This window comes from Urocampus carinirostris, chromosome 8 (assembly GCF_059441175.1).
Source record: "Urocampus carinirostris isolate Australia breed hairy pipefish chromosome 8, RoL_Ucar_1.0, whole genome shotgun sequence".
Lineage (NCBI taxonomy): Eukaryota > Metazoa > Chordata > Actinopteri > Syngnathiformes > Syngnathidae > Urocampus > Urocampus carinirostris.
Window position 1 is genome coordinate 27359251 of NC_142356.1, and position 27750 is coordinate 27387000.

Consider the following 27750-nt stretch of genomic DNA (forward strand, 5'->3'; position numbering starts at 1 on the left):
ACGTATTCCAGATGTTCGTCATTTGAAATGCTTAGTTTGGGCTAAGAAAATGTTATCCCTACTCTAAGATATCTGTTAGCAGGACAAAAACAGTGTGATCATAATGAGAGGCTTAAAGCTCTTATATCTGCTCTATCTGCTGTGATCCATGTTCAATTCCCGTTTCATTCGATATTATGCAATTGTGAAAAACTATCCATGTCCCTCGCATGGGTTATCCCTAATGCCACCATTGTTTTGCAACGGATCAATAATTGCATGGATATGGTAACGCATTCAAAAATTCTGGCCCACTATAGTCTAGAAAATACTGTACATTTTGTTCCTTGCACTAACAGCAGTTTTCTTCATCTTCATATCAGTTTCCTTCTCACGTCTCCAAAGGTTCCTCCCCCTCTCCCCAGTCAGACTGCGGGAGTCACGACACGGCGTGGAACGTTAGCGTTGCCGCCTCCATCTAACATTTATCTTAAATGCTACGAGCCGTGCTGAGTCACGGCCTAGACAAACCGTGTCTGGACCTCGACCAGATTGAGAGTGTGAGGAGCGAGCAAGACGCGTTGTGGAATGTGCTGAGAGCTCACAGCTTTTTTTGTCAAGTGTCTGTTACTTCCTGAGAGGTGTGAGAATGACAAAAAAAATGCTCAACCCGCTGAATAAAAGGACGAGGAGGCGAAATAACTGAGAAACTGTAACTGATAAAAGCTGTAAAGGGAGAAACATGGCTGTGGTAGACGCCTGTCTAGAACAGTAGTTTAACGAACAATTGTATAAAAAAACCTTTATTGATTTAATTGTCATTGACATCAACGTGGTGAAACATTGTATGCAACGAGATTAGACATGGTACTACAAGCTCAGCATGTAATAAAGACTTTAAAGGTGGGGTGCATAGTATGAGGTGTCTTTAAACAGTTTTAGATTCGATATTTTCTCCATTATGTGTTAACAATGCGTAACTGAGTTCAAAGAGCCTTTGTTAGATTTTACTAGTTTCGTAAGTCATTAGACTCGTCAAATACAGTCCGGGCTTGACAAAAGTGACACAAGATTCAGGTTTTACAATTATTACAATCGGGTTCAGGTTAATAAGATTCTTTCAAATGTTTTCTTATGTATCCAGTGGCATGAAGATAAACTTATTTTAAACGATTGATGTAATCACAAAGCTTGAATCTTTTCTGTTTTGCTATATTTGTTTGATCTGGTAGTTTCTAGTTAAGGAACAGTCGGTGGTGTGGAAAAAAAATAATTTGTATACTGAAACAACAATGTGCATGGTATTTGGCGGCAGCATGCGGCCAAGCTGTCATCTCAGGTGAGCACTTTTGACAAAAGTGCACCACAAAATCGCCTAATTAGACCAAAAGGGATTTGAATGGTTGCACTTAGGCTGCAACGGCACATAATAACAGCACTTGACTCGCATTTATGTCTCGTTTGTTGGTTTCTTCTGAAGTGACAATCCCCTGTCGCGTTTTTGTTCCCACATTAAAGACAATTCAGAGTCCCTGAACGGTTGATAAATTGTTGCACAAACCAAAAACAATTGATTTTGTAAAGATCAAAGACAATCGAGAAACCCCAACACTAAATCTCATTTTAGAATCTTTCACGAACCCCATGTACATGTTTTAGAAATTCAAATATGTGTTTCGGGAAACAAGGTTTTTTTTCAAGCACTAGAGACAATTTGACTAAAGTATTGAACATCTACTTTTGACAAGGCAGTTTCGCTATAAATGTGATAAACATCAAAGATAGTTTTGTCTGATTTGCTTAGTTTACTGATCCCTACCACAATTTAATGAGTTGTTGTTCAGATTTTGCAAAAATACAATAAAATTATGGTTTGCAAAAACATTTGAGTACATATGGTTTTGACAAATATTTTTGGACTATTTTGTTAGACATTTATTAACAACAATGTTGTCTACATCCAATTTAGCAAAATGTGTATTCTTTAAAAAAAGTTTCTTTATGAAATAAGCTAATAATTTAAAAAGAGGAAACCATCAAAGACACTTGAGTCTTTCTTAAATCAAATTCGGGTTCCCTCTAACTACTATGGTCGTAGGGGCACCATTTCCACTGGTGTGTCTTGGGGAAGTACAGCCTGATGGCGTCCATCCCTCTCCATGCCAACTCATTTTTCCACCCAGGTCTCAAATCGGGGACCTTTTACGTCTTAGGCGAACAGTTTATTATTCACCTGTTCATATTTTGTAAACCTTGATGGCAACTCTCGTCTCACCCCCCATCTGTTTTTGGTGGGTATCAAGGACACCTTAGTTTTAAAAAGTTTAAAATATTCTCTCTATTATGTCTTAACAATCTCCAACTGAGTTTTAAAAGCCTTTATTTATTTTTTTCTTTGCACGTGTCTGCTTTTATCTGACTTTTACCCTCTGTGTTCCGGCCACGGAGCGCATTATGCTGGAGGACAGGCGAAGGGAGGATGGTTGGAAGTGATTTCATGCGTGTGCATGCGGTTTTCTTTTATTCAAGGATGAGAATGATTAAAGTAAGAAAATGCCCTTTTCACATGCAGTCCAAATGCCAACCCAAACCCCCAAGAAGATGAAAAAGAAAGAGTTCATTCGAGCGCATTTAAAAGTTATACCTTTTTGCACGCGCAATATAAGGACCTTGACAGAGGTTGCAATAATGATTTCGGCATCAGCAAGTAGAATATTTTGAAGTTACGGACACCACCTTGAATAGATCATATATTTAGTTTTAAACCTTTTAAGGACACCTACAACTTCACACCTTACCTTTAACGAGTGAAGATTTTTTTTTACCTCTAGAATACACACTGTTCCTTTAAATGTGTGGTGCGTAGTTTGAGGTGTCCTTAAAAATAAGAAAGTTAGACATTTTCTCTATTAAAATTGCCCAACTGAGTTGATTTATTTTCCATTGAGCCTAACTGCCTTTATTTTACTTATTCAGGCATGTTCAGGGTGGAACAAACCCCCAAAAAGATGAAAAAAGAAGAGTTTATTCTAGCATGTCTAAGACGTAAACGCAAAACACATTACTCTGCTGCCATTCCCTGGCTTAAAGTCATTATTGCAGGCTTACATTTTCAAATGACTCACCCCACCTTTAAAGTTTGCATTGAAGTTGTAGTGTCATCGATAGACCACTAAAAAGAAAATACTTGACCACGAGGAACATGTTATTGATAATTTTATTCCCTTTTCTGGATAGTGAAAACTGCAACAGTAGAATGCAATACAGTGAGACCGTGTGCCAATAAGTTCGTGAAAATAAAGTGCATAAACTTGACACTTGTCTAAAAGATTACAAGATATAGTTGCTAATACATAATATAAACACTTTGAGAAACTTATGGCATTGCCTTTTTAATCCTTCAACATGGCTGGAAATTAATTGCACATGCAGGAGTCCTGTCAGTTTTGTCTGTGTTTATGTTGAGCTGGCGGAACCGGATGTGACGGGGTAAACCAGGGAGTAGTATTATTTGTAACACTTTTCAACTTAAAGCTCAATCAGAGACAAATTATTACAGCTGATTTTAGCCTTGTATTTTATCTTATGCACAATAACTCATCCATTAGGGAAACAATTGCCTTACAGGCAACCCAGTAGTTATTGAATAAAAGAAGGGAACATGTTTAGTGCCTAAAACCTTTGCGTGTTTATCATTAATAAAAGCTAAATTGAGGGAGGATGGGTTCAATTATTCAATGCTCATGGCAGTTCCAAGCAAAAAGTATTGGACTCATAGTATTGGTCGATTTGACCCTTTATCTACATGGAATGGATTGCTAATGGCAATAAATGGGATTTTGGGGGGTAACATTTGAAAATATTTACAGATCATTAAAAAAACATGAAAACATTTTGGTTACATCAAAGTTTAAACAGTATTTTAAACCAGCATTTGTTTCAACGCAAAAGTCTAATCATCCTGTAATTTGATTTGCATGTTTTTTACGCATACAGTAAAAATAACTCTTGGAAATTCTCTTACTCACTTATATTGAATTTTTTTTTCTTTCTGGGGTGGGGGGTGGCAGGGTAATTTCCAGCCCTTCCACCTCCCATCATAATATCCGTTTCCTGCCTTTTGATGGATGATGGCCTCCAGCTGACTTCCGAGCACGGTGCTAGAACAAAACATCATTTTTGCTCATTTGTTTTCGCCCCGATCTGGGCGCCTTTTATTCTTTCTCACATCGCTTTTTTCCTTCTCTCGCTCCTTGCCCCTCATCATTTGTTTGCTCGATAGCACACAAGGCTGTATGATTTTTCAGGTGGGAGGGTTGTATGTTTCGTTCTCATCATGCACCTGCCAGCATTTTTCTTTCCGTGGCGTCTCGTCAGGCTGGCGGAGGGTAAATTTACTCCATTGTTGTACTTGATGTTATGCTGTCTTCTGATGATTTCCATTGTGCACGGTGGCAGTTATCATCAATAACTGTGGAAAGGAGCACTTACAATGAAGATAAGTCATGTGTGCCACAATTTTTTCTTAAACTCTAATTACTTCTAGTTGTGTTATTTCTAACACAAAAATGGAAAATACCTCTGATTTTTAAGAGACACAATTGATTCGCCTTCACAAGGGTTGGGCAAACGTTTTAATTCACTGGCTGCATTGGGCTAAAACAATTGCATACGAAAAAATTTATGGCTGATTGATGTATTTAATATTCTGTAAATGCCCATAAGGAACCTTGAATCCGATTCCTCAGCAATGAGGAAAAAAAGATTACATCATCCTATCAACATAGTTTTGCATCTCAATTTCCTTCTCTCTATTCAAATATTTAAGATTTGGATAGATAGAAAAACAACTTAATATTTTCTAATATAAAACAATAAAAAAAACTGGAGTGTTTAACAAATAGTTTAACAATAAACAAAAATATGAATCGGTCACACTCTGCTGCAACAGCACTGACACTACTCCCCCGGTACAGTTGGTGAAAATGAATATCCAAAGTGTTTCCACAAGTTCGGCACAAGACAAAAATGCACATACAAATGCGATCTCGAGTCGTCCTCTGGTGGATCATAGTGGTACTACAAGCATCTCTTACCGAAATTGAATCCACTCTTATTTGGATTAAATAAATGCGCATAAATCGCACAAAACAATGAATCGATGATGTAATTTGCTCCCAACACCTTAATAATCAATTTTGATTGATTTTTTTGATTCAGAAATTTGATAAAAATCTTGATAAATAAAATTGATAAATGATCAAAAAAAACTGTCAAGTGAAAAAAAAATAAACCAGTTATTTGAATGTTGGCCATTAGCATAAATAAAACATTTTTTTTCGGGGGCAAATGAACGTAAACATAGGCTTTGAAAGAAACCAAAATAACAACACATTTTTATTAGTAGTACTTTTTTAAACAAAGCAATACATATTTACCTTTTTCGTTTTGAGGGCCAAAATTAAAATCCCTCCATCATAGTTTTCCCACCCATGGTCTACATGCTATGAAATATAGATTTTATACTCATAAAAACATTTCTTTCGTTGTAGATTATTTCTCTTGATATTACTTATTTCCATTATGCAAGAAATCTGTTGTCATCAATCTGATCACAAAGCATCACATAACTATTTAGATTCATTGAATTCTCGGTGGTTCTTTACTTTCCACCAATTTACAACTTTGTGGCACAATACATTTCCATAATATAGATATTACTTCCTTTAGTAAAAACACAGAAAAACAATATTTTTGGAGGGAGAGAGGTGGATGTGTATGATTTGTATTTATTAGTTTTCATTTTCTAATAATTTCAATGATAAAAATTTCGAGACATTCTTGGATTGAAGAAACAATGACAATGAATACCGCTGAAATGAAATGACACAGCTACAATGAGTTTTGTCTTGCTGTGCCATTACATTTTTTTGACTGTCAATTACTTTAAAGAAAAATGTGTATTATTTTATACCTTCTTGTAATAAAAAGTCATTAATTAAAAAAAAACAATATTGATTTAAACTTCAAGCAAAACTACATGGCGCAGCTAAAAGTTCCAAAAAGATTAAATGCCTTTTGGTTGTTTTGTCTACTGTTGTTTGTTGTTTTGACTATTATACACTTTTTACATTGTTGTCATTGTCAGCCAATTGTTTTGCTGTTCTTTGATTTCCACTCAATTTAAGGATCTGCTTTTGAAAACAAGTCGATTTAACAAAAATAAACAACTCAGAGGAGGCTTTAAGAACAGGTTGGAATATCTTATCAGAGGTTTTGCCCCTTTTCTGTTCTACTTGCAAGTTCTGAATCCATTGACATCTTCTCTGCTTATTTTGAGTGTCTAATAAACAAACAACTTAAAACTTACCTAGAGGGAATGGACAATTTTGTCCACCATATTTCTGTTACTAGTACACATATAAACCTTATGGGCAAAAAATAAGAACAATGGTGCTGTTTAGTTACCTTGGGTCTCCCTAGTTTGTATTCTTCTCTGTGCCTTGTAGCACTCGTTTTTTGTTGCTCTAGTCCAGACCTTACAGCAGGGGTGTCAAAGTCAAATGGACGGAGGGCCAAATAAAACATTTGGCTACAAGCTGAGGGCCGGACTGTCCAATCTTTACTGAAACCAAGATTTAACCTACTGAAAACACAACAAATATATTACAATATGATTGGATAAATAAAGCAATATTTTCTTATGACTCTGTCAGTCATTTTTAATTTCAGCAGGCACAAAATACAAATGTCCTTTATATAAAAAACTCATAACATATCTCATAACAACAACTCATAACCATTTTCTATCATTCAATCATCTGAAATTATTAAAAAAAAATATTGCCTCGAAATACAATAAAATAAAGTGCAAAAATCTCTTGTTACTTAAAACCAATAGCAATCAACACACTGGACCTCATCTGTCCTGCTCAAATGTACATTGACTTTCCTTTCTGTGCTTTCTCTGGGTTAGTGTGAAAAAAAGGAATTACTGATTAACAAATAATAACAATCAAAAGTCATTTTCTCTGCTAAATAGGAGACAATTTTATCAAAAGACTGTTGTCCACATCAAGATCTATTTTCCATGAAAAGCCGAAAAACAAGAAACACTCCCAGGACAGAGTCGGCAAACAAAAACAACATAGGCAACATAGACAATAAAGCTTTAAAATTCCCGAGGGGAACAACAAAAAACAAGACCTTCTTTATGTGCATATTTAACTTTTAAACTTGAACGGAGTAAAAACTTCAAATGTGTAATTGCACAGGAAACATTACTGTATTATTACTGTATTTACATACATTTATATACAGTACTGTATTACTACAACTCTACATTACTTGTTTGAGGCGTGTGTTTTGTTTCATGATGCCGTCTAATATTATACTCTTTCATCACCTCCACACTTTCTCCACATAGCAGACACACAGGTTTTCCAGCTACCTCCGTGAACATGTACTCCAACTCCCACCTTGTTTGAAAGCCCCGGTTTTCAGTGTCCACCTTCCGTTTAGCCATTGTTGATGGGTATCTGTGGGCTAATTTTTGCTGTTATGCTGATGACTGCTGCTGATCGACTGCTGAATAAATCAAACCGCCTCCCGCTTTGCTCCCGCTCGGCGCATCCCCGTTGCATTGTGGGAAATGTAGTATTCATGCGTACTGCGGGCTGCTGGCTTGCAGCGGCCTGCGGGCCGGATCTAATAATATATTGATATCGTCACGCGGGCCAGGTAAAACCCTCTCGCGGGCCTAATGTGGCCCGCGGGCCTTGACTCTGACATATGTGCCTTACAGTGACATCTAGTGGTCAAATATTACACAATACTCCATTAATTATATTTCATCTCAAATTTGGTGTCGGCTGGAATTGCCAGAGTAAAATAAAGTAAAGTTCTCAATATTAATTTCTTTATTTTGTGATTTATTTTTAGTGATTTTGTTTTTATCTCTTGTGCAAACTGGCAATCTTTCTATGTTCCTTCTCCACGTTTCGGAGCTTTCCTCGGACCGTATCCTCCTGACCACTGCCCCGGAGTGTTTTTGTGGTCAGTAAGCTGACATTTACTCGTGATTGTCGTCCCGCCTTCCTTTATACCCACTCTTTGTCACACGAATGCCCCTGGCCACCAAAACCTTTACTTTAAGGATCTAAATGCAGATGGCATAAAATAAAAGGAAAAAAAAGAAAGAAAAAGAAAGAAAAATGTACAAGCCGCTCGTGTCGCCGCCGTCCTCCGAACGTGCTGCTGCTGACATTCTCCCGAGCAGGAGAGACTCTGTTGCGCCCTTGTTTTTCCCGCCGGCGTTAACATGTTTGCATGGATCAGTTGAAGTCGCGAGGTAAGCTTGAGATGACAGACAGGATGACAGGGGGCAGAGGGGTTGTGAGGGCCAAAAAACTAAACAATCTAGATGGCAGTGGGCAGGGGACACCCTGAACTGGTTGCCTGCCAGTCGCAGGGCATACAGGGACAGACAATTCTCTCGCTCATTCATACCTAGGTACAATTTGGACCGGCCGATTTAACCTGACATGCATGTTTTTGGAATGTGGGAGGAAACCGGAGTGCCCGGAGGAAACCCACGCAAGCACGGGAAGAACATGCAAACTCCAAACAGGAGGTTCGATCTCATGACCTCAGAACTGTGCCGCACACGCACTAACCACTGCGCTGTGGTGTTGCCCCTATACAGGACTTATGTTGGAAAATTATAATATTGTGATAACACTATTTATTTTCTGCAACCCGCTTGGGGATCTGGTGCGTGGATTCCTATACTGCTAGGGTGGTAGGGGCACCATTTCCTGTGGCGTCCATCCCTCTCCAGACTAACAAATGTTTCCACCCGGTCTTAAACCGGGAACCAAAATTTCATTTATTCTGGATTAATTACAAATCAACTAAATCGTTACAAGTATTTTATGATTTCAAAATTGCTTTTTATGGTTTACAGAATATTTTGATTTATTTATTTTGAGAGAGCCACACCAAATAATTTGAGACAAAATTCAACTAATCTGCCAAACCTGATCTCCAGAAAAAAAAAAAAAACCTCTTCAGCACATTTTATTTTACTGAGTGAAGTTTGATGATTTGATAACATTTATTAAATCATAATATTGCCATAGCCTTGGTCTCATATCAATAGAAATATACCGCTTCAAATGTGTTTCCCTCCCGCAGTTGGTTAATAGTACAAGCAAAGTTATTTTGTAAAAATGTCACAAAATACTACAAATAAGGATAACAATGTATTTACCTTCGGTGCAGACGGCGCTGGGCAAGGGAGAGGAGGAGTGTGCGCTGTGTGCATAGCTCTGCCTATCCCTACCACTCACCCAATCAAGTTGCTCTGGATGGGTTGCAAGAGTTTTGGGGTTTTTACAGTTTTTTCTGTGGGTTTTCATTTATTATTCAGCTTCCACATAAATGATCTGTCAGTGACGTACAGCCAAAAAATGGCGTGACACTTCAAAAAACTGTGCCCTATATACAATGGGCCTAACCATATCCGCCGTTAGTGTAGTCCTGGCTTCGTACATGCTAAGTTTAGCTTTGCGTGTAACAGTAAAGTATATAGTTACCCAAATTCGATTTAATCTCAGAGCCAGATCTGCAATAAAATGTTTCGTAAACCCCACGCACTTTTGTGTTTTGTGCTTCTGTCACATCATTCACCAATGCCTACAATATTCTGTTTTTTTCAAAAGTTCAAAATAAAACAATCAGGGGGTTAGAATTTAAGTCAAATATTTATTTTACTATTTTTTGTTTGACAAATCTTTACTTTTCGGCCAAATCATACTATTGACATTTCAATAAATTTAATTTTTACTCTAGCTCATATCGTTACAATATTTAACAGTAAGAACCAACAGCCATATCTTTTTCCCTTTTAGATTCTACTTATTAGCGTGGTTAAAATAAAACATATCCATATTAAAATTTTATGTCATTAATTTTAATCCCAGATCATTTGACATCAGTCCAAATCATTCTATAATTTGTCATTCAGCCTTTGAACCTTCTGACACAGTATCTCTCATTTGCCAAATCAATTGAAATATTTAGACTGTGATTACATTTTTAACAGTGACGTGTGGTGAGGTTCCTGTCTGTTAAGAAACAGTCAGATTTACTAATAAATTAACTACTTCTTATTCATCATTTGACTGGCAAACAAGAAAGCAATATGTAAAGTTTAGCATTGCCGAGTCAAGACAAGTCATGTTTATTTGTATAGCCCTTAGTCACAAGGAGTCTCAAAGGGTTGCGCAGACCAAAGATTATTGCAAACCAAAGACTATTATTATACCATCCACTGATCAAAACTTACATGATTGCAAGGAAAAAGTCAAAAACTTCAACATGAGGAAAATGAAGAAACCTTGAGAAGGGACCGCACATGAGGTAATCCCCTTTTCAGGATGACCAGGTTGCAATGGATGTTGCAATAACAAATACAAAACTCAATTCCAATGAAGTTGGGAAAGTGTGTTAATTGCAAATAAAAATTGATCCAAGTAAATTGCAAATTCTTTTCAACCCATATTTAAATGAATGCACAGCAAAGACAACATATTTATTGTCTTCACTCATAAACTTTATTGTTTTGGGAGAAAATCATCAACTCTGTAATTTGATGACAGCAACACGTGCCAAAATAGTTGGGACAGGTGTCAATAACTACTCAGAAAGTGGATGAATGGAAATCAACTATTTGCAGGTGAACAGATGAATTAGCAACAGGTGAGAGTTGTTACTGGGTATAAAAAAGGGAGACCCGAACAAGCTAAGTCATTCACATGCAAGGATGGGGCGAGGTTCACCTCTTTGTGAACAACTGCGTGAGCAAATTGTTGAACAGTTTAAAAACAACATTCCTCAAAGTACAATTGCAAGGAATTTAGGGATATCATCATCTACAGTCCATAATATTGTGAAAAGGTTCAGGGAATCTGGAGAAATCACTGTGCGTAAACGGCATGGCCGTAAACCATTATTGAATGCCCGTGACCTCCGAGCCCTCAAGCGGTACTGCATTAAGAACCGACATCAATGTGTAAAGGACATCACCACATGGGCTCAGGAACACTTTGGAAAACCACTGTCAGTCAATACAGTTCGACGCTATATCCGTAAGTGTGGGTTAAAACTTTATGTTGCAAAGCGTAAGCCATTCATCAACAACATCCAGAAACGCCGCAGGGTTCTCTGGGCCCGAGCCCATCTAAAATGGACTGATACAAAGTGGAAAAGTGTTCTGTGGTCTGATGAGTCAGTTTTCCAAATTGTGTTTGGAAATTGTGGACGTCGTGTCCTCCGGTCCAAAGAAGAACAGAACCACCCAGACTGTTATGCACGCAAAGTGCAAAAGCCAGCATCTGTGATGGTATGGGGGTGCATGAGTGGCCAAGGAATGGGTAACCTGCACATCTGTGAAGGCACCATTAATGCAGAAAAGTACATTCAGGTTTTGGAACAAAGTATGTTGCCATCCAAACAGAATCTTTACCATGGGCGCCCTTGCTTCTTCCAGCAGGATAATGCCAAGCCACACACTGCACGTCTCACGACAGCGTGGCTTCGTAGTAAGAGGGTGCGGGTGCTTGACTGGCCTGCCTGCAGTCCTGACCTGTCTCCCATTGAAAATGTGTGGCGCATTATAAAGCGCAGAATAAGACAAAGGAGACCCCGGACTGTTGAACAGCTGAAGCTGTACATAAAGCAAGAATGGGAAAGGATTCCACTATCAACGATTCAACAACTAGTCTCCTCACTTCCTAAACGTTTATTGAGTGTTATTAAAAGGAAAGGTGATGTAACACAATGGTGAAGAAGCCCCTTTCCCAACTACTTTGGCACTTGTTGCAATTATAAAATTCTAAGTTTATCATTATTTGCTTATGGAAATAAAGTTTATGAGTTTGAACATGGATAATCTTGTCTTTGTGGTGTATTCATTTAAATATGGGTTAGAAAAGGTTTGCAAGTCATTCTATTCTAATTTTACTGACATTTTAAACTTTTTCCCAACTTCAATGGAATTGACTTTTGTAATACACAGACACCGTCAAATAAAATATAGGTCATTCATATGCTATAGAATAGAAGTGTGTTTTAAGCCTAGATTTAAACAGTTCCACTGCGGTTGCAGATCACAATTTAGGGTGCAGAGCTTACCACAACACCAGGGCCTGAATGGAGAACACTCTCGAGCCTGCGGTTCTCTTCTTGGCTCTTGGGATCACGAGTGACCAGTATTTTCAGAGCGCAGGCTCCAGGCCAAAACAAAGGGGGAAATCAAATCTGAGGGAGCAAGTCATTAATGATTTTGTATAATACCAACAAAACCTTAAAATCACATCTTAAGCTAACAGGGAGCCAATGCAGGTTAGCTAAAATCGAGGTAATGAGATCAAACTTTCTTGTGATCGGTAAAAGCATTTTGTAACAGCTGCAGGTTCTTGATTTTTGACTTTGGGAGACCGGAGAGTAGTACATTACAGTAATCGAGACGGGACGCATGAATTATAATCTCCGCATCGGACTGGGACAAAATAGGGCGAATTTTAGCAATGTTGCGAAGATGGAAAAAGCAGTTCTAGTAATATTTTTCATGTAGAGAAAAGGCATAGAAAAAAGCATACAAAAACTTGTTTTATTGTTTTACCTGAACTTAAAAATGAAGTCCATACACTGACGTTTTGTATAAAAGCATCAATAGATTGGTATTTCTATATCATGAACAGAAGTCCATGCAACGAAAGAAAACATACTGAGTTGCTTTAGTTGCTGTTAGCTTGATAATACTATCACTAACTCAATGGTTTTGGGCTGCGGTGCGTGCTCAATTCAAATTCTTTGTCTCACTATCACATGGAACGAAAAATGACCTGACGACATCTGCTGTCCAAAATATGCTTATAAAGGGTGAGGATAACAAGGGACAGGTCTGTGGATATTGTAAACACTTGTGCCCTGTTCCAAACTCACTCGGCGCTCCAGGTGAAAGGAGGCGCACAAGACCCTAATTAATTCAGCGATTTTGAAAAAGAAAATCCCAAAAAGGAGCTAGTAGAAGAACGAATAAAGGCATTTGAAAGGATTGCAGGACTCAGACAATGGGCCTTAACGGAGAATGTCTTTGCATTTCTTGAGAAAAGGACAATAGAAGAATTTGAGAAGTGGAACAGTGACGTGGATGTTATAATAGGGGGCGGTAATGCACCAAAGTGATGGATGCCAATCGCCGTTACACCTGTAGAAGATGAAGAAGAAGAGGAAAATACGGAAAATGTGAGGTTAAATGAAAAATAACTTTAACAGCAGACAAATATAACAAATTAGTATATTTTTAATTTGATGTTTTCATGATGACTGGCCTCACCTGCCCCCCCTGACTCCCCGTCACTGATTCTTAATATGGTTACTAGCATATTCATTTATTTACAGTTGAGAAAGATATCTTCCAAACACTGCATACAAGATTGCTTTACATGTGACTACTTTTTTAATTATTTCTATTTGTTCCGTGTAGTTTGTACTGTGTCAGTCGTTCCTCCCAATTCTGCTGTGCATTGACATTGAATCAAATCAATTAGCATGTGCTCCTCTGGTCCATCAATTTGCGTTTTACACGTGCTGAGGATATTCAAGTCATAATGGAGTCAAAGGGTATGTCCGAATTGTATCTCATCCTCCTCAGCGACGTCTTTCACCCGTTAACGACTAATTTGCCGTCACTAATTTTCTTTTTGGAGTTCCTGGATAATTTTTCAGACCTGTTTGACCGGCGGTCTCTTTTCAATTAGGCGTGGGTCGCTCACTCTGTCTGCTTAATTTCACCCCACAATAGATTTGATTTTTATCTTGGGCTGCCAATCTCCTGCCTTCCCGGCTGGGCTGTCATCAAACTTCAATTAATAACTTCTCTTCTTTCTCTCTTTATTTCTCCATCAGCTCCTGAGACCTCTTGCCCTCGTTCTCCCTTTAACTCGAAGAAGCCGATACATTTTGGGACATTGAAGGGAAGAAAAACCTCTCTTACCAGTTTTTTTCTTGAAAGAGTCGAACGAGCCCTCATTTTTGTAAAGTGAAGGTTGGCTTCGTCCAGCAAAAGGAGGTGAGTGATTTAAAAAAAACGCATTGACGTGATGTGGATTCATCGAACTGTATATGTCGTAAAAAACGTCCCACGAGGTACCCTGAGCAGACCTTGGAAATCAACCAACCCAGAAAACATGAAAATGTGGAAGTGATCTTGAACGATTCGTTTTATTTTGAGTGTTTCAGGGTAACACACATTGACTCAAATTGTATCCACTGAGCAAGTATTGGGATAAAGTAACATTGTTTTTCTTCAGTTAATCAGAAATAGACTACCATTTGTGTTAAAAATGAGCATCCTGCACTGCAAAATCATTATTTGCCGTCTGACATAAGGTTTCAAAAAATATATTTCTCACTTTAATATTAATTCAAAAACATGCAAGCTTAATGGCCCGACGTTGCCAGGCTCGGCATTGCCAAGCATTCCACTTAAGTAAGGTTGTCAGGGTGTGGTTTGTTGAAAAAGCCTCAGGAAGCAGCTCCAGAGCCACTTGTATACGAATGCAAATGTTTCTCAATGTTTTTGACATTTAAGACCATTCGATTTCTAATAACTCTAGGTCTGCTTAAAATATTATATGTATTATTTTACTAGTTTATTTTTTCACCACTTTTTAATAAATTAATTTAAATGAATTAGGAAAAATAAGACTTCAAATGAACAGATTTACCTTGAAATTTATCCTTGGAAGAATATACATATATTTTTTTCAATGATTGTCACACTAATGAGCAAAATTATATACTTGAAAGGAGATTGCATGAAATAAAAGTGATTTATTTTGACGATTCTTCTTCAATGTTTTTTGGTATTTTGATTATTATTCTGTCACGAAACGGACCGGGAATCAGGAAGTTGGAACTCATTTGCGTAGACGATCTGTCACTTTAATTGAGAAAAAAAGTTGTCCAACACACGAACGGACCAAAAACAAAACAAAGCAGGCTAAAATCCAGGCAAAACTACAGACTAGGCATTTAACGGGATTAAAAAGAACTTGCAGGAATCTCTCAGAATGTTTCGCCGAAATGCAACAAAGTCCAACAAGCACAACAAGAATAAACAGGTTTCAAACAGCCATGAACAGGTTTTCAACAAGGGTAAACAATGATCTGGCAAAGGGCAGTTCCAAAAGGCACGTTCAAGTACCCATAGGAGTAATCAGGAAAATGCAGGTCAGCCGGTGTCAAGGGGCGGGGCCAGCTGGGCACCATGACAACCGTGCAGGACATGACATATTCACTGTTCACATAATTGTTACTTTAGGCCAATCATGTTGCTTTGTTTAATTTCCACACTCTTTAGGGGGATCTTCTTTTTGTAACCTAGGACATTTAATAAAAAGAAAATTGAAATGGTAGGGCCTTTAGAACATGCTGGAATTTCTTACCAGAGGTATAGGATCTATCCAGTTCTCTTTGCACGTTTAGAATCCATTAAGGTCTTTTCTTCTTATTTTAAGTGTCTACTGAACAATACACTTAAGCTTATAACAACGGAGTTAGGATTATTTACAACTGTAATAGATGTGGCATTTCAAGATAAATAATTTAAAGGAAAAAAAATAATATAAGGATGGATGGGCAACCTTTACAAGGTTGAAGACTGGCCTAAGTTTTAAGTATATCAGAAAATAGTGCGATGCAAATAGTACAATAATGTGTGGCCGCAACAACGTGCAAAAATAAGAGTAAAGTAATCAAATATAAAAATTGATTTTTCTGCATATAGGCAATATGTTTTTTTTTTTACTGTCTTTTGTGCTGTTTATTTTTCGGGTGATGACGGGCTGGGTAAGAAACTTTCACTGAGATTGTTAGTTCTTGGGTTAAGGGATCTTTAGCGTCTGCCAACGGGCTTTTTTTTTTTCTTAACAAGAGAGTCGTTAGTTGTTGCACCCTTGTGCTCCACCATTGTTAATTTCGATTATGAATGAAATTATTTTGGTAAAATAAGTGAAATACATTGGAAATAAGCAACATTATCTTCCCTCTACCGTACCAGATTTTAATAAATGTATTTTCCTTATTTACATGTTCAAAACACACTCAGTTTTTATCTTTTATATTTTGATTAAACCAGCTGTAAATATAATTAAAAAAGGAACTAAAGCTAGAAAAACTTCCTGTGGATACACATTTTTTTCAGTGTAAGACCAAAGCCGGTGCAATTCACTCAAGGAACTTACACTGATGGAGGTGTTCCCTTTCATGTACACTACATTGTCTTAATTGCTGTCGATTTCCCACAAAATCAATCTGGATCTCCATTATTGATCAAACAATGGCCACTCAAAGGTTTGAAGATGGTTTTAACAAATATAACTTGTGGAGCTAAGAGCAAAATCATGCACTAGTTTCAGATAGTGGAGATAAGGTAGTGTTGAAAATCGATGGAATTTTGGCTTGTACATATCCAAACAAGCCCTGAATTAAATATAATTTTGGTCTTTTTCCCATTTTCCTTGTTCATACTCTCACACAGCTTATCAGTAACACACTTTTGTCAGCGTTGACTTTGCGCTTACACAGTCACTAATGAAAGCTGAGCTAATTTGGGAGTTTAAAAACTCATTAAGATCAAAGGAGCCACTATAAAGAGTGAAATTCTGTATTATTAGACGAACAGCGATGGGTGCTTTTTCATTTTTTTTCAAATGAGCTCAGCACGACCTGTCAGATAAAATGAATTTGAAATTATTGGTGTCAGGTTCTTTTACAGCAGAAAACCTCTCACAAATTTGAATCAAATATGGTCTTGAGGCATTGGCGGAACAATGGAACACTTCATTTTATTAATTCTTTCCACTGCCCAGAGCAGTGTTTCTCAACTGGTGGTTCGGGACCCAAATGTGGCTTGCGGGCCTCTACCCTGGAAAAATAATGGTAAATGCTGAATAGTGAGTATTTATATGGCACTTTTCAGTGAATACCTCCCAAAGTGCTTTACAATGTGATTCACACTCCCCCATTCACACAAACACTTACACACCGATACTCAGAGCACTAAGTAGAAGAAAAATACTGATGGTCAATTGCACAGTAGATGACTATAATGCCCTGCTCGATCTCTTCTTCCTGTTTAGTCCCAACTGTGTTTGAGAGGGACCTTATCTCAATTTATTGTGATTTAGTTAGTTATTTCCTTTCCCTGCCCTGAATAGCTCCCAAATTGTTGGTGATAAGGGAAAAAATAGGGAAAATAGTGACAAGAAGGATCAAGTCAAAGAGGGAAATGATTGCAAAAACCGAAAATATCGTTAGAGTGTCTGCCATTGAGCACTGCTTGAAGGTACATTAAATGGCTTAAAAATGCTTTTTTACCAGTGTATTGATTTTAGTATCTACACAGTTTAGTAACTATCCTCTAGGTCAGGATTTTTTAATATTTTAGGTACAAACATCTATTTGTATATGGCTATTTTTAGGGAGTGCTTAAACGCGATATTGGCTAATATCCAAGATTATATGGTATTAGAGGTTGCTTTAGTTTTGCTGGTCATTTTGTTTTTATAAAAAATATACTACTATCTCTGCTTTAAACCTCACAATACTTCATTCGATACATTTGAAAAGTGTATTATTTTTCTTGATTTGGGTCACAGCTTGTCATTAGGGTGGGATGTCCTCAAGTCAGACCAGTTCACCTACAGGGCCTACAGAATGAGAAATAAACACTTACTAATTCTAAATGGTAAATATCTGAGATATTAAAATCGTCTGTCCTGACACAACTGGCAAATGTAGCAAAGAATTCAGCACCAACTAGTTTGCCTTCTTAATGGGTTGCTCTAGACACTGAAACGGGAGACGAACACTTGCTGATTCTGCATGATAAAATGTGGAGCAATTAAAATCTAAATCATCTGCGTCGTAAGAGAATGAAGACATGGCTATGAATTCAGTGGCCGCTTCCTTGACAGGCTGCTGTTGACGTTGAAGTACGACACGGTCATAAAGCAAATCACGTTTAGTTTATCAAATGAATGTATAAATGAATGAATGTTCTTTTTACAAAATAACTGTACAACGGAGCAATCAACAGCGATTGTATTTAAATGAATATTATTATAATACAACCATAATTTTAATCAGAGGCAGCGAAGATGATATGTAATTCAGACTACTGGCTCATTTGACTTATGGTTTGAAAGACGTCACAGGTAAAACAAATATTGGAGTGAAGCAGTTCTGCTCAGGTAATTAAAAAAAAAAAAATAAACCTGAATAATCTGGACTTGTGAATACAGAATCAGGCAGCGCTCTTTTAAAATGGCTTACTTTTATATACCAGAAAGGCGTAACATGGTGGGCTATGACAAAAACGAAACATAAATGAGTGGAAAATCTCAGCGCCAGTCGTTTGCCCAGATTTATTCGTGCAGCTGCTATTGTAAGTCTCAAGGCAAGATACCCTCCAAAGGTAAATCAGAACATCACTTAGGACGATGTAGAGACTGTGTGACGATTAGATGAATGGATATAATGAGACGTCAAGTGAAAGAACAAGTCAATGAGTATACAACTAATTGTATGGATACTTATTAGGTGCATTAATTACAACTAATAAATGAAGGAAATATAATGACTGAATTAATGAAAAAATATCACCATATCACACATCAATGTCCTTTAGACTGGGCAGAGATCATTTTCAGGGCTGCTTGAATGATACTGGACCAGCATACCATACAGTGCCACTGCATGCCAAAAGGCTAAAAAAAAAAACGAGTTCATCTGTCCTTTCTGGAAATCAGAACTGCTTGGCATATTGCCTAAAGAGGCTGCAGCAACTGTAGGAAAAGTAAATCAACGAGAGTTTGTTCAAGACATTCAAACTATAAACCAACACCTCCTCTGAAGTACCTGACCAGCATACCCAAGTCTGACTCATGCCCACTGACTTTGCTGCAAAAATTGGTCGCTGTTCCATCAAAAATGAGCTCACTGATCACGAAGGAAATTTGAGCGGGTGCCGAGGCGTGACTCACATTATCAATAAATATATGCAGAGGTCAGTTCACCTTGAACACCACACACCCACAGCCACCACCTGTCCAAGCCTGTTGTTTCTAGTGTATGCATTTTTAGCTTTTATTTATTTAGCTACTTTTGAGGGTGATGGCATTTCTATTTGCATTTTAATGTATTTCTGTTAATTTGTATCTGTTCCCTGAATCAACCCGTCATTTGAGTAACACTGTCTGATTTTGTATTTAGTATGATGGCTTATGCTAATATTATGCAATGCATGCATGCATAACCAATGGCTTTTCGATTTACATATTCCCCCAAATGGTAACTGTAAATGATAGTTGCCCTAATGTGATTGAACAACTGGAAATATCTGTTATCATAATGCTGATGCTGATTACATTTTTAACTAGCATACATGTATTCCGATGAGTAGCACAGGCACGCTTTAATCAAGGGTGAGTTTCAAACAGGAAGTAAATTAAGTTTGTTTAGTACCCAATCCAGCCATTAAAGCTGCTAATAGCACAGATAAGTCATGCCTAACTTTTTACTTGCCTTGAAAGACTTCTTGTAAGGATCTAAGAAACATAATTGAAAAAAAAAAAATCATCTTGATGTTTGTAAGAATAGTTAGGAAATATCCATTCAAATTTTGGGATGATATTTCTCTCTATTTGCTGTTTTGGAAGCTAGCATTAGCATGTAGGTTGTATAGCGCAATCCTAAAATGAAAATATTTGTTGTCAATGTTACTCAACATTTCATCCTCCTAATGCAATATTGTTGTAATTACAAATAATAGGACATGTGTTCTAAAACAGTGTTTCTCAACTAATCTGACTGTAGACTGAGTTCATGTAGGTCCCTGAGTTTATTTTTTAGTGTAGCATTGAATTGGTAAATGCAAGAAAGGGCCTGTTTTGAATACTGTCCAAATGCCATCTCAAACCCCCTAAAAAGATGAAAAAGAGTCTTAAGAGTTTCCTTAAGCGCATCTAAGGTTAGGTCCAGAACAATCTGAATCTTTTGCACTGACGCGACCTTAAAGTTAAAGTCCATCTGATCGACACATATTCGCTTTTTTCACACAAGACCCGGGCCACTTTCATTTGTGGTCTTAAATCAGATACATAGTTGATATTTTGTAATGCGATGACTGTGTAAACATTCATGCAACCTGCCCGTCATTCATGGGCGGTAAACTTCACTTCTCCACGCAGGAGGAAGCAGAGAAATCAACAACCATGGCGGCCAAAAACAAGGAATGTCATTAAATCACACATTCATGGAAGATGAACACTTGTTTATTTTGTAAGTCACGGAACAGCCAACATCGCATCGCAGAGTCACAACATGTCGCTCAAGTTCATTCTTAAAGCGATGGTATCATCTAGTGATAGGTAACAATATTTACATATAAATCTTACCACACAGGCAGCATTCAATGGAGGAAAGCTACGTATTCGATTTAATTCATATCTGCTGTTAAAATCCACAAGCACAGACATAAGTGCATTGCGTGTGACGTCACGTGTCTTTGCTGTGGCTCATTCACACAGGAAGATTAGGTGTCATACAAGTCACATTTAGTTTGTAATGTGAATGATCTCAAACAATCATCAGAGTTCACTTAAAAATATAAATTAAGCATTAGGCCCTGCCGTTTGTGTGTAGCATAAGAAATTCACGTACTTGGAGCCGCAGAGAGTAACAGTTTCAAAATTACGAAAAGGACCTTTAAGGAGTTTAAATGAGCCTCCTTTTTTATTTTTAAATTTCTTTTCTTGGTATTATTTTGGCAAGGCAAAGGCCGGCGACCCACTGAAAACAGGTCCCCGACCCACTTTTGGGTCCCGACTCCCGAGCCAACAGTTGAGAAACCCTGTTCACACACACACACATTACAATTTGAATTCTCTGACTGTCAATGAAACTTTGTTTTGACGCAAAAGGAACCATTTCTATATTCATACTAAACCATAACTAAGCATGTTAGCTGTGAAGTCAATGCTTTTATTGATGCAGTTTCTTCGTAAACTGCAAGGGTAACGTAACTGTGATGCACGCTTACTTTCATTAGCTTTGCTTGTCTAATAAATCGTCCTAAAAAGATTGCTTGCGGGACTGGCGCCATATTGTTCGCTTCTCTCCACCTCATGTCAGTTAGTTGCACTGGTGGCTTCAGCTAGGAGGCGGGGTTTACGGCTAGGGTACTCCTCCGTCCCGCGGCGAGATAGCGAGCTAGCGAGTGGAGGAATTAGCCATGCTAATCTCATTAAAGCGGACCCGTGAGTGAATCCTGCGGGAGCGTGCCAGAGACGGATGAGCCGCTTTATTATTAAAAAGGTTCAGGGACGCGGTGCTCGGCTTGGAGAGGAGAATGCGACGACGGAGACAAAAAGAGATGGATGGCCGTGGAAAATATGGGGAAAAGTATGAGGATGGAAAGACGGGTGGAAAGTGATGTTAGCAACAGTTTTAATACACTACAATGCATTAAAGAGACCCTCTAAACACAACAATTTTGATAAATGAGTTTTCTTGCTCCGCCTATGAGGGAAAATCCAGGCCACAAACATTCTCAGAAACTACAACTAGAGACTGCTCAAGACTGCTCATCGCCAGCATCAGCAATGTAGTTTGAGCATGCGAACTACTGCAGGCAATAAAAAAATGGTTCTGTAAAATGTTTATTTAAAGTTACAGTGAAGGTTATTTTAATTGTACAGTAAGTGCTTATGTTGTTAGAGTCTGGTATGCCTACTTCCACCATAGGGCACCAACCGGGTTTTGTGCTGGGCGCAGCTGTGTCCGAGCACGACACACCCTAATTATCCTAACCCTTTACATAAACATTTTTGACAGCACACAGAGTTTGGGTCAATTGCATTTCCTCTGCCATTGCTGCATCAGGTTTGGTTTTTGTTTCTGGTTTCTTGTTTGGGCATTTTGTCAGTTGCTTTGTGCCCACTTGTTAGTTTGTTTGTTACTTTGTTCACTACAGTTCCTTTTTCAGTTTCAGGCGTTGTTTCTGGTTTGAACTTTGTCAGGTTAGATTTTGTTTGGACCTGTCATTTTTTTTGTACCCTCTTGTTCTTTTGTTAGTTTGGTTCTGTTTTTGTAAATAAAAACGTCCTTGTTTTGAGCACCCCTGCCTCAGTTTCTGCTTCCCCCACTTGGGTACATCAACCCCACAACGATAATATACTGTATGTATCATCAACAGTCTCTTGATCTCATTCATGTCAACCTAGCCTATCCCTTAGATTAAATTGCGAACCATCCTTATTAAGCGATAATAAACTTAACAAAACACAACGCGGCTTCTATATACGGTGGTACCTGTACTTAAGGATTTAATTTGTTCTAGAGATAGCTTTGTAACCTAAACACTTTGTAAGTAGATGCAGTTCGAATGTAAGTGCGCTAATCTGTTCCAAGCCCCTCAAAAATACAGTATAAGTCATTTTTTAATTATATTTTTAGAATTTTTTTTTTTTTTTTTAATACATCACAAATACATGTTGAATTTAAATCACCTCCCGTTTCTTGAAAAACGGATCTCATGACATCTGCCTTTGCCAGCTTTTGAATACCCGCAGGCAGACATAGATATAGACCGTTTTGTCAATACTTTTTCCAGTGTTTTATTCCTTTCCACAAATTCTGAGGCTCCGTGGAATTTTGCGAAAATGTCTGTAATATGGGCCGATTGAACAATGGCTCAGGAGGTAGAGCGTTTGTCTTGGGATCAAGGGATCCCAGTTCAAATCCCGGCTCCTCCGTGTTACATGTCGAAGTGTCTTTGGGTAAGACACTGAACCCCTAATGCCCCCAATAAGCAGGTTAGTGCCTTACATGGCTGCAAGGCTGCTATTAGGAAATGTGGAGCACATTGTAAAGCGCTTTGGGAAGTCATTGACTTGAAAAGCGCTATATAAATGCAGATCATTTCATTTCATTTCATTCCTCCTCCCCGCTTTCTTGCCAGAACCCCGCCAATTAGTTTATTTTATTTCATATGGGGAACATTTGCTCGATACACGAGCAATTCAAGCCACAAGCACAATCCTGCAATGGATTCAGCTTGTATGACGTGGTATAGTTATCTTTATAGTTATAGATTCCACTTTTGTAGAAATATGATTCAAATATAATTCAATTTATCGCATTTATGATTGTGTCCAATCCCCCCCAAAGTCCAGAAAAAGTTCAGATAGACCAAGCTAACAATTGTTCAAAGCGAACAATGCACAGAATTCTTTCCATTAAAGTTCTAATCCAACCTTATTTTTTCTGCGGTTATCCGACAGAAATCTCTTGTGTGTGTGTGTCTGACACTTCCTGTCTCCTTCTTCCTTTGTCTGCTTTGTCTTTTTGACGCCGTCTGTCTGTACGAGTCCCAAGTGGGTTTTTCTTATCTGGGCGACCTCCTCAAGCGACACCTTCAAAGACAAGAAATCCTTTTCCCTTCTCGCTCGCCCGCTTGTCGACTTCTTGCCGATGTCTGATGGCATTTTGGAAGCTCGCTTGGAGACCGGGTCGAAGCTCGACATTTTGTTATTTCAAGGAGCTGTGACTGAAGACACTCAGACAGCCATGGTAGTCTGAGTTCTACCGTTAGCATGCTAGTAGTGAGCGGTGTTCATTTTTCTGCACTAAAGTCATCATAGATCGTTTTCGTATTACGTATTACCCGTCTGCTATACTAGGTGGGACCAATACGTTTTGATGTTATCTTAGGTCTACACTGTTATGTTATTAGCTGTTCAAATGAAAGTTGAAGGTTTAAAGAGTCGGTTTTTTTTGGTTACCTGCTAGTTACCCCTCGGGGCAATAGAAGTAAGGAATTGTCAACAAGGAGGCCATGGACATGTTTGTTAAGGCTTAGTAGAGCAGCCCCAAAAAACAAATCTGATGATAAACACAAAAGCATTTTCGAATGAATAATGGGGAAACGTGGTCGTATTTCTTGTTTACTGTCTTTTGGTTGAATAGGTAACTTAACTTAACTTTTCAGGCTGGACAATATTTTTTCCTGCTTAGTGCCAGCTTTAACAATTTCAGAACTTTGTCTCTTACTGAGGCAAGCTACTTACTATCCCAACTCTTTTCTTATTCTCGGCACACTAGTCAAAAAACATAATTGTTTATTTATCTATTGTAATTGTACAGCTTTAAACTTCCATTGAACTTGTTTTGAACTTTTTACTTTTATTTAACAGGCAAACCATTGGTGTTGTACTCTTGTAAAATAATGTATTTCAGACATCGGAGAGCACAGTATAATAGAATAGAATAGAATAGAATAGAATAGAATTCCACAGAAAGACAAAAAAAAAACATGCAAGTACAAAAACCACAGAACATGACAATTTATAAACATTTATGGTCTTAACGTAGCATGGAAATTTTGTCTAACAAAACACCAATGCAAACATAAACATACACATCCAACATGGTCGCTACCAACCGAGTTGCCTTATAGAAACCATCTATCGTTCAAAAGAAGGACCGGCTACCTTTCACAGGATGCTGCTGTCACATCAGAGACTCGTCCATGTTTAAATCTGGCTGCCAAAGGTCAGACTCTAACAGGATTGACATTTGTCCGATATGTTTTGGTGAAAGGATTTTAGGCCGGGTCAAATACTTGGATTGTTGTGATGATAAGGGATAAGCCAGTTTGCTCACTGCAGGAAGTAGGACAGTCAGTATGAAATGAGGATATGTGTCATTTTTTTAAAGAACTACTGTAATGGGAGAAAATGACCACAGTTTTTTTCCCTTATATGTAGCCCCATGGGAACACATGAGTAGCTCATGTTCAGAAAATAGCTCACCAGCTAGTCATTTTGATTTTCTAGAAAACGTGATTTTTAACTGCCAGGAGAAATCATTGACATGATCAGTGTATTTAAACTCATGATCAATTTTAACCCTAGTTTTAATAATTATGACCTTGTAACAACATAATAATGACTTAGTAACAATACAGTATTAACATGAAAGGTTGTTATTTAGCATTACATATCGCGCTACTCATTAAATAATAAGTAGCTCTCAGCTTCAAAAAGTTCGGCGACCCCTGCTGTACAGTTACAATACTGGCATTATCATTGTCAATTTACATTCATTGTTCTATTGCAAATTGGATTTCAATTCTAATTTTTAATAATCCATTATTACAAAAGTATTTTTATATATGTTTCCCCACAACAACAATGTATAAACTGAAATCCAAGTTTTAATCAAGCTATTATGTCAATATAAATTGTAGGTAATCTTGTGTTACCTTGTAAAACCAAGATTTTTTTCATCAATTGTATTATAAACTGATAGAGGAAATGTTTATTTCTACACATACCAATTTTCAGTCATATGTCAACTCAAAAGAGTTACCTTTTAAAATTCGTGAGTTAAGGCATTGATATTGCTATACTCTTGACTTTACCTTTGAAACAATTTTCATTCTTTAAATAAAGCTGTAAAGGGTCAAAGCAGTTTCACCACCTTTAAGCCGGTCACTTTTGAATACAACATCTCATCTTATCATCTCATCAGCTGTACCGCTTATCCTTATTAGGGTCGCGGGGGGGCTGGAGCCCATCCCAGCCATCTCCGGGCAGTGGGCAGGGGGACACCCTGAACTGGTTGCCAGCCAATCGCAGGGGCACACAGGGACAGACAACTCGCTCGCTCATTCACACCTACCGTGTGGACTGGCCAATCCACCTGAAATGCATGTCTTTGGAATGTGGGAGGAAACCGGAGTGCCCGGAGGAAACCCACGCAAGCATGGGGAGAACATACAAACTCCGCACATGTAGCTGGATTTGAACCCACACAGGAGGTTCCCAAGACCTTAGAACTGTGCCTGCACACGTGCTAACCACTGCGCCGCCGTGCTGCCTCGGATTGCAATATCTTTTGGTTAATATATTATCTCCTTATATTCTCTGATACAGATATTGTATCAATACTCTCCTACACCCTATGTGTGTTACTTCAATATCTCTGACCACATATCTTAATCCAAACTGCCAGAACGTTTTTATTTTAGATGCTTTTCCAGTAGTCGCCACAACGAGTCAACAGATATGCAATTTTTTACTGGTTCATGAAATAATATTTTTGACGAAGGACAGAAGTTTTCTTCCTTTGAGTCAACATCCGGTTAATGAGACCAGACAGGTAAAACAATCAGTGGAGGGAGCAGTTACGTTGACGTTTTTTAATTACAATTAAAAAAATAAGATAAAAATATTCTAGGCTTGAGAGAATGGAACAATGCTGTGAGTTTAAAAAAGGCTGATATTCATTTAGCTACCAAAGGGATAAAACACAACAGATAGGGAGAAATTCCCTAGACACCAGCTTCACACCAGTCCTTCGTTCAAACTCCATCCTGCTGGTTGTTTGATAATACCTAAGGCATCCCTCCCAAGAGTAAATCAAAACACCAATTAGAACAATTTAAATATTGTAGAACTAAAAAAAATGCTATATTGTGATGACAAGTGAATAAAACAAAAAGAAAATTGTTAAAATAGGAAATTCCAATAAATGGATAAACATGAGGTGCATTAATTAATTTATTTGATGTGATAATTAACAAAATCAATGGTTATATCTGGAATACTCACATTATTGACACAATTTCAATATTACAACACTTTACATATTCAACTCTACATACTATCTTAGCATTTTAGATTATCCATCCATCCATTATCTGCACCGTTTATCCTCAGTAAGGTCGCGGGGGTGCTGGAGCCCATCCCAGCTATCTTCGGACAATGGGCAGGGGGCACCCTGAAGCGGTTGCCAGCCAGTCCAAGGGCACACAGAGAGGGACAAGTCACTTGCTCATTCACACCTAGGGACAATTTGGACCGGCCAAATATGCATCTTTTTGGAATGTGGGAGGAAATCGGAGTGCCCGGAGGAAACTCACGCAAGCACAGGGAGAACATGCAAACTCCACGCAGGGAGGTTCGTTCTCATGACCTCAGAACTGTGCCGCACATGCGTTAACCACTACACGGCCGTGCTGCCCCATTTTAGATTAATGCCAACACTATCATAAAACAATATTATGGCGATATTGCCATGGTATATTTTCTCACTAAATTTTTCAATGAAACATACAATCGTTCTGAATTCTATTGAAACGTTTTATTCATAATTGTCATGTATTAAGAACTTACAAAAAAGAACCACACTGGTTGTGAACGGTAAAATGCCCCTGACTGGTTTTCGAACCTAGTCCACTGCTGCACCATTGGTGAGCTACTCTTTATCTCATTTTTGTTCCCATCCCGTTTCTCTAGAGGCCACACAGACTGTGAGTTTATTGTGGCGGTAAGAGATAACGACACGCACAAACACACACACACATTCGCACACAACGTAGTTTTTGTTATGTGGCAGCTGATAGGAAAAGCTTAGCTAGCCTCTCAGTCCACATGAGATCAGGATGGATGATACCCTGCACTCCGCTCGAGTACATACACGCACACAAACATGCTCACACACAGCCTCTGCAACATTCATTAATACGTGTTGAAACTAGAACATAACTGCCATGCATGATCTTTAATGCTTGGCATGCTATTTTATTAATCAGCAGTAGGAAAAAAAACATAAAGGCTTGGACATTATAGAAAG

General features: G+C 38.1%; 1 protein-coding gene across 2 annotated transcripts in view; it reads left to right on the forward strand.

Annotated features, from left to right (window-relative positions):
- LOC148361487 (protein phosphatase 1 regulatory subunit 29-like) overlaps positions 1–27750 on the forward strand; it is a 183363-nt gene that overhangs the window by 62851 nt on the left and 92762 nt on the right. For both annotated transcript variants that reach the window (XM_088343139.1, XM_088343140.1), the window contains exon 2: positions 13954–14116. The gene's annotated coding sequence lies outside the window, so the exon portion shown is untranslated. The remainder of the gene's footprint in view (positions 1–13953; positions 14117–27750) is intronic.